Source organism: Nannospalax galili, unplaced genomic scaffold (assembly GCF_000622305.1).
Source record: "Nannospalax galili isolate Female #2095 unplaced genomic scaffold, S.galili_v1.0 scaffold1251, whole genome shotgun sequence".
In the NCBI taxonomy this organism is placed as follows: domain Eukaryota; kingdom Metazoa; phylum Chordata; class Mammalia; order Rodentia; family Spalacidae; genus Nannospalax; species Nannospalax galili.
Window position 1 is genome coordinate 1,139,651 of NW_008329321.1, and position 8,003 is coordinate 1,147,653.

The 8,003-nt window shown below is 34.7% G+C and overlaps 1 protein-coding gene across 1 annotated transcript in view; it reads left to right on the forward strand.

The window, feature by feature from the left end:
* The first annotated feature begins 5,427 nt into the window (after positions 1 to 5,427).
* Positions 5,428 to 8,003, forward strand: part of Zpld1 (zona pellucida like domain containing 1) — a 56,026-nt gene continuing 53,450 nt past the window's right edge. Inside the window, exons 1-2 of the mRNA XM_008835816.2 lie at positions 5,428 to 5,475; positions 5,708 to 5,814. The gene's annotated coding sequence lies outside the window, so the exon portion shown is untranslated. The remainder of the gene's footprint in view (positions 5,476 to 5,707; positions 5,815 to 8,003) is intronic.

An 8,003-nucleotide genomic window follows, 5' to 3' on the forward strand; every position in this document is an offset into this window, starting at 1 on the left:
AGCTGAACTTGGCAAAGTAAGTATGAATTTATACTCCATAGGTGAGCTGAAGTTGCCCAGACAGTGAACACAGAAACGGACTTTAAAGACTGTTTACCCAAGAGTAATGAGTTAACTGAAACCAAACTAAGTTTATTGGAACAAGTATAAATTCCTTTATTTTGGATGCAAAAAATTAAATATTAGAAAGAAAAATCTTCAAAATTTTAGAAGATGGCTGGAGATGAGGCTCAATGGTTAGGAGCACTGGCTATTCTAGCAGAGGACTTGGATTTGGTTCCCAGCACCCACATGGCAGCTAACAACCACTTGCAATTCCAGGTTCGGGGACCTAACACGCTGTTCTGGTTTCTGTGGGCACTGGATGGCATGGGTGCACTTACATACATGCAAGCAATACACTTATACACATAAAATAAAAATAATAAAATATTTAAAGAAGTTATAGGAGAAAAGATATAAGTTTAGTAGTAACATATATAAAATTAGCTTGTTCTGTTAGTACACTCTAGAAAAACAGGATCAATAGGTCCTAACTCTGAATCAATCTCTCTTTACATATCTATCTTCATGAGAATTTATATATCCTAAGAAAAATGACTAAAGGAGCTATCATTATATTTTCTGAAAAAATAAAAACTTAGAAATGAGGTAGTCACTGTATTTAGTTTTCTATATTGAATTATAGAGTACTGTCACACTATCCCACACATATGGAGTATGTATATGTGTGTATGTATGAGAGAAATAAGAAGGGGAGAGAAAGAGAGAGATAATTCAATGGGTTGTACTGTTATCCAAATGCTTTCAAAGTGATTCTATGACTTTTACATTACAATTGAAGAATTTGAAAGCTTTATATAAGTTTTATTTAGCTAATAAGATATAATGCCAGAGTAGAAACTTGGCTGACTTTCGTTGAAACAACAGCCAAGCTATATGCCCTTTGGTGCATGTTACACTTCAATTTCAGCAAGAACAAATAAACAAATAAACATTACTTGAAGAATTGAATGAAATATCCTTGTTCTAGAGTTTACAATAAGTCACAAAATTGAAATGAAAAGACAGGATATTCAGACACTCTTATTCCAAATAATACATTTAAAAAGATAATTAGCGATTGCTCTAAACCTAATTTATTCATTTAGTTCTTTCATTGTAACTTACAGATTGTATAGTGGCTTATTTTATGTTAATAAAGGATTACCTTCATGAGAAGAATATATACTTTTTTTTAGAACACTCTTATAGATAATTGTTTCTATAAAATATGTTAAACAAATAACTTTCTTGAAACAAAAATTATTTGGTATTTTCATATATACTCTCATTGCTGTAAAGTTGGCTATTAAAAGGGGGTTAAAAGAAAGAGAAAAACTTAAAAGATAGAGAAAATTGAATTAATAGCACTCCATTCATGAAAAGGACTCAGGAACTGAAGACTTCCACATAGTTTGCATTTTCATCCATGGTATATGTTTCAGTAGGTCAAGTCATGTTTGAAAATTTAGAAATTCTAAGCTAATTTTGCTCTTCATCTTTCATCCTCTGTTCTGTTAAGATAGTGCCAACTTAATACTTTTCTAGATGTTTTAAAAAGTAGCTATAATGTTATGACCAAGCTATCTGATAACTGATATCAAGAGCTTCCTATTTGACTTATTTCCCCTTCAAAATGTAATGTTTTACATGATTAAAATATGTACATGAAAATTTGATAGTGGGCCTGTAGATATTCAGAATAATGAATGTGGAATGATATAGGAGATCCACTTTGTAACTCAAGAAAGAGCTACTGCTAGCTAATGGGGTAGTACTGTCTTCAAAGAGCAAGATCTTAAGCAAGAAATGATCCTGTTTTTCATGGTAAGATGATATGGACTTTTTAGAATATTTGGCAGGACAGAGACTTAAAGGCTTCTCCAGGCCAACTATGTGCAAATGTTTAAAAACATGAGGTAGTAGTCTAAAATTTGAGTGGTTTCAGACCAAAGCCTTGATCTGATATCTTTCTAGGATAATTGGAAATTTTGGAAATGCTGGGTAGCTCATTTCTGTGCAGGAACACCCTCCTGTATGTGTTTAGTACTGCTGCCATCAGACAAGCTTTGTGACCTCTGCAGGGACAAAGAACTTACTTCCCACTAGCTGCGTCCATGTGACGCAGCTCACATTACTCACTCATACTAACTTCCAGCCCTCGTGTCCCTGATATTTCCTATTCTAAGAAAGAAATAATGCTGAATTTAACTAGAGTTAGAGTGAACGCCCACATTTCTATGATAAGTACTGAACGCACTATAAGAGCCTGTTTTTAGACGGCTTAGAAGTCTTGGTTTAAAGGGAATAGTGTTGCCTTATTATGACAATAGAAATATGATTAGAGCAATTTTTTCCTAACATAATTCTGTTTGTGGCTTTCAGCAAAGATTCAATGGAAATCCAAACTACAACTTCAGTGTTTTTATTAGCACATAGGGCAGCATTGGTGAGGTGATACCGTAATTGCTCTGTAAGAGCCATCAGTACTTCAGTCCACAATTATTTTAAATTTAAAGACTTAGGCATTTCCAGAAATAACCGAGCTTAAGTAATCCAAGAAACAAGCAAATGCCTTAAGAATCTGGGGATGATCTAAAAGCTTTCTTCAAATTGTTCAGTATCAGTTACCTAGTAAAGCTAGTTCCTGGAACTGATCATCTATAATTACACAATTGCTGAGAAATAATAGTACTACAAGTACTGCAATCACCACAGATTCTTCTTTTGGAGTGTCTGGAATATAGCAGTAAATCTTCCACATAAAGACAATACTTAATAATATATGAGGAAACAGTGCTTGAATTATCATGTCAGAAAAGAGCCACAGTAAGTCAGTATTTTCCATCTATGTTCTCAAGTGATGAATTCATCATTTTTCTAATAACATTTTCTCCTTTAATGGTAAAATAATACCTATAATGCAATATGATTTTTAGCTTTATATATGCTTTATAGTTTATCAGTTTGCAATTTATACTGATCAAGGCAGAGAGAGCCAGACCAGTGGTGCATGCCTGTATTCCCAGCACTCAGAACTGGTGTAAGCTAGAGGCTAGACTGGATTACATGTGACCCATTTGAAAGAAAAAAATGAACTCTGAGCATGACACTAAACATTTCCTCCAACAGAGATTCAAGTTCGTTTTGATTGTTTGTAAAGCAGTGGTTTAGTGTAAGCTAGAACTTTGCCTCAAGGCAAAAATCTAACTTCCTTTTTTAATATTGAAAAGATATTTACTCTGAATGATACAAAGGACTTAAATCTCTTATAAGACCCTACAGTTCTAACTTACATTTATTTACAGTTCTTACTTACTTTATCATACACACTTTATATACATGCTTTACTATCACATACTGTGACATGGCAGGCTCTGAATTTTCATTTTCAAGCTAGAATAATTCACTCATTAAAAACGGCTTTTAAAGGATGCTAGGGATGAGCCAGGTCACTGAAGGAACCTTATTAATCAAGATGCTTACTCTGTAGATTCATCCTCTTCTAAGAACCAACAACTGCCCCCTTTGGTCACTTTCTGATTATGAATCATTAAGTCCTTTTCTGGACAGGAAAACTGCTCAGCTTTCTACTTCTGGTGCAATCAGATACTGATGAATATTTTATATGACTAAAATTATTCCCTGCTAGAAGCATATGCTACATGAACAACTACTTAGACATTTAGCCAAGAAACACAGTCTGTGAGACAAGAAATTCCTTTAATAAAGGACGCAGAGTTTACAGAAACTGGCAAAATTTTCTTTTAGAATTCTGTGAAATGTGTGACATTGTTGTGAACAACATTTACAAAGTAAGAAAGCAATAAATGATGTCAGCCACTGTCTCTGAACTATTTTATCTTTTCCCAGCTGAAAACCTCTAATGGAATTATTGTCTTTTTAGCTAACCAACTTGTATACTCTGTGCATAGTGTATTCAATATTTATGAAATGCCTGTATCTCATAGGACTGAAGCTACTGATTTTTTTTCTACAGATGACAGAATTTATCAATTGCTACTCCAGCCTGTTGCATTTTCATTTCGAGGTCATAGCAGATACATGGTCAAAGTAAAACCTGAAACATCTCTTGAAAATACCTAGCACAAGGGCTTCACTGTACGGACAGACCTATGGGTACCTCCAGAGACGAACAAAAGCTGTAGTTCTTGTTAATGTGATTAGAAGTATAATAGGTTTTGTACCATTGTTTCTATATTTTTAATGTTATTAGTTTCAAAACCACAAGGAAGCTTGTGTATTTATTTATTTATTTGGGGTTTTTTTTCAGTGCTAAAGATTGAATCTGGGGCTTGGTATGTGTTGAAGAAGCCTTCTACTACTGAGCTAAAGCTTCAGCCCTACAAGGAAATTTACATTAATGGAATTTGAAAAATCAATAGATATCTGTACCTCTTGTTGACTCAAGTTGAAGAGTCTTGTACTTGTTTATGGTGTTGACACTTCTTTGTAAAACAGGAGCCTAGATTTGCTTAGTATATAAAGTACAAACTCTCTCAACACTAAACAAGAGGTAGAAGGCAATGGGAATGGCCTTGGGCTATTATTTTTTATTGGTTACATTAGCTTTAAAATCACTTACTGTTTAGGGACAGAAATCTTAGGCTGAACTCCTGAGTTTCAGTCCCAATTCACAGCAGCCATAGGCAATTTGCCTATAACAGGGAGGTTAAATGTAGTTAACATTCTCTGAAACATCTGAACAAAATGAAATGTTGCAAAGATATAGGTCAGTGGTATTACTGGCTGAATATTGTGCTCTTTCTTTATTAAGTAGTAAATGAAATATTATAAATCAACACAATGGACTTTATCCTTCTGTACAGTTACCCCTGAGAATAGCGGCATACAAAATAAAGCTTTGGTATGGCTTCTTTGAAGTGCCTTGAAAGGGATTTCCCAAGGCACCTGAATTCCAGCTTCCCACATTTCTTTCCAGTGAGAAATCCTATGAACTATTTGAAAGGAATGCTCATGTGGCTTCTAACAGGGTGCAGGTCTCCCAAGGCTGGTGGGGGTGGGAGTTGTTTGGAGGCTCCTAAACAAAAGCAGAGATTATGCAGCTGTTTGAGTGTGTAGCATCTTCACAATTGGGTCCTGTTGGATTTGTTTGCATTGATAGCCTCTTAGTCATTACCGCAATCAAACCAGTTTTCACAATGATATTCCATATCCCATTTTCATCACTACATGAAATGTAGCATTGAAGGAGCCAGATGTCTTTCATGAAGCACAACAGGACACTGATAATCAAGCAGATTAGCTTCTGATCCAATCCCAGGCCTGATTTCTTGCTTTATGATTTTTTTTTTCTGGACTGTAAGATTTCCCTCATCAGGCTGACCTAGGCTTGCTTCCCACATACCACTCAAGACTTCTGTACAGTATAAAATAGAAGATCAAAAGCAGGTACGGAAAAAAGGAGTATGAGAGTGAAATGAAATTGAAAGAGACATAGTTGGAGAGAATCAAAGGTCTATGAAAGATGAACTCTGGTTTCATGTTGGTGATGATTGGTCTTGACAGTCTTCTCAGACTTGTGGAAGCACTTTCACTTGTCTAAAATCCTGATTCTGATTTTTCTTTTCTCTCTCTTTTTTTAAAGACTACTCATAATGAGCAACTCTTCTCTCATTTGAAGCTTGGAATCTTTTCTGAAAAAGTTTGGTAGGGCCAGGCTTCTGAACACTGTCACATGCAGTGAGCCAGGCACATGGAGGACAGCTGACCACAGAACCAGGGACTTGGGTAAGTGCCCAGCACTGAATCCACCAAAAGTGACTGCAAATGCTGCTTTTTAGTAAGCGTAGAAGTCTCATTTTAATTTAATAATGTTTTCTTAAGTCACACAAGGCAAACCAGTAAAACTCTTCTAAATGTTTTTGGTTCCAGTGATAGGCAAAGGTTTGGGTTGGAGAACATGTTAAAAACAGCAAAAGGAAGTGCCAAAAAAAAAAAAAAAAAAAAAAAAAAAAAAAAAAACTCCCTCTTTTAAATTTAAAAAATTAAAAAAAAATTTAGAAATAAAATTTGATTTTTGTGCACTGCTCCCCAACCTGATCATTTTGACAAAATTTGAAGAAAAGACTGACTCTTTCCATTTAGTTTTGCTGTGAGAGCTTGGGGGCTAAAGCTGTGCAGGGTTTCCCACACCATTATATTTCTGTTATAAGTTTCAGAAACTGCCCATTGCTAGTAAAACTACAGCCCAGAGACGTTCAGTAGTAGAAGCAGACAGACAATTTATATTGGCGATTTCTTATCACAGCTTCATTGCACTAGCAAAGCTGGCTGGATATGGGTGGCCTCGTCTCTAATTACAAAGATGACATGATAATTGGAAATAATTATTACCTGATTTTCTTTTAATTGAAAATAATTTTAACGATCAGCTTCATTGTTTGATCTGACCTGGAGATCTCACATGACCTGCAAGAACTCATCCATGACTGTAAGGAAACCTTTGGATTTCCATTTCTTGGATGATATCTAAGGTTCCTTCCACTCTGCCTTTGGCAGAACTTTGTACTTTTTGTTGTTCAAACGGAAACCTTACTTCTTAGGTTAATGCATTTGAGACAATTACCTTTAGGGTTCTTGGGATTATGATAGTGTTTGCTTCTCTTGCGTGGTTTCTTATAATTCACTTTAAAGTTTGAACAAAAATAATTCTTGATTGTTGGTTTAAACAATTTTTGTAACAAAACCAAAAATGTTGAATTCAGTGAAACACCTCATATTTCTTAATTTCTCTCTCTCATTTTTTTTTTTTTTTGGTCATAAACCTTACCTAATGTGACATATTTTGAGAGTTTTATTTGAATCATAGCTTCTAGTAAAAAGTTACTGTCTTTAAGTGATTATTTCTCTTACTATTATAACACTTAAATGTAAAAATCTAGAAACATGCTCTGTTTACTTTTGTTGTAGAGAATTTAAAAAATGTCCCTGAAATTCTGTCATCCATCCCCAGTAGCTGCCCAATACAGTAACAGGACCATGGTGGGGATTGCAGTAGAGTCCACACTCCATTCAAGACAAAGCTTTACTTTTCCTCTTAAAGAGGGCCAGCGCTGTAGAGATAATAACTGAATTTTTACTGCTAGAAAATCGTATTTTAAAGGTAAATTTTGATCAGTCAAACCAAGGGCAGATACTAAGCCTATAATCTATTCAGTTTTGATATCAAACAGTAAATTACTGGAGATTCATGTTTTTGTAATCTTTTCAGTAGCCTTAACACTTTTAAGTTCGTTAGTAGAGACTGATAATTCTTTGTATTATCTAAACCCCTCTTAAGATTGCTTGTTTGCAAGAAATTCAAGTTGTAGGTTAATTTACCAAATCTATGAATTGTTTTTCTGCATTTAAGCTGCAATGTAAACTAGGTCAAGATTATAAATTAGGCATGATCTGCTTTCTGTGTTTTGTCTTTATTACAAAACAGCACAGCTAGAAGCAGATAGCTTAGCTTTACTAAGACTTGGCAAAGTGACACATTGTGTTGAATCTTATAAGCGCAGGGTTACAGTTTGTTCTTATTCTTGCTGTCTAAGGTGACATTAAGCAGGAAATTAGAGAGCATCCTAACTTTCATGACTTCAGTGATGAGGTAAAGAAAGGTCCACCTTAAGAAAGCTGCAGATCAACTCTGCCTTTTGAACACTGCTTTTCCAAGTGTTGAATGAATATTACCGTGAGGTTAATAACCAGCAGCCTTTATCAAGGCTTAAAAGATTAATAAGAAACTAATAAAAAGATATTAATTGATTCCAGGGGAATCCGAAGCCCTCTTCTGACCTTCACGGCATTGCACAACACAAAAATACATTGTGTCTTTATCCTGGATATATATATATATATAGATATATATCCTGGATCATATATATATATATATTCATTATATTTTATATTTAGTAAGTCCAGTGAACTTTCCC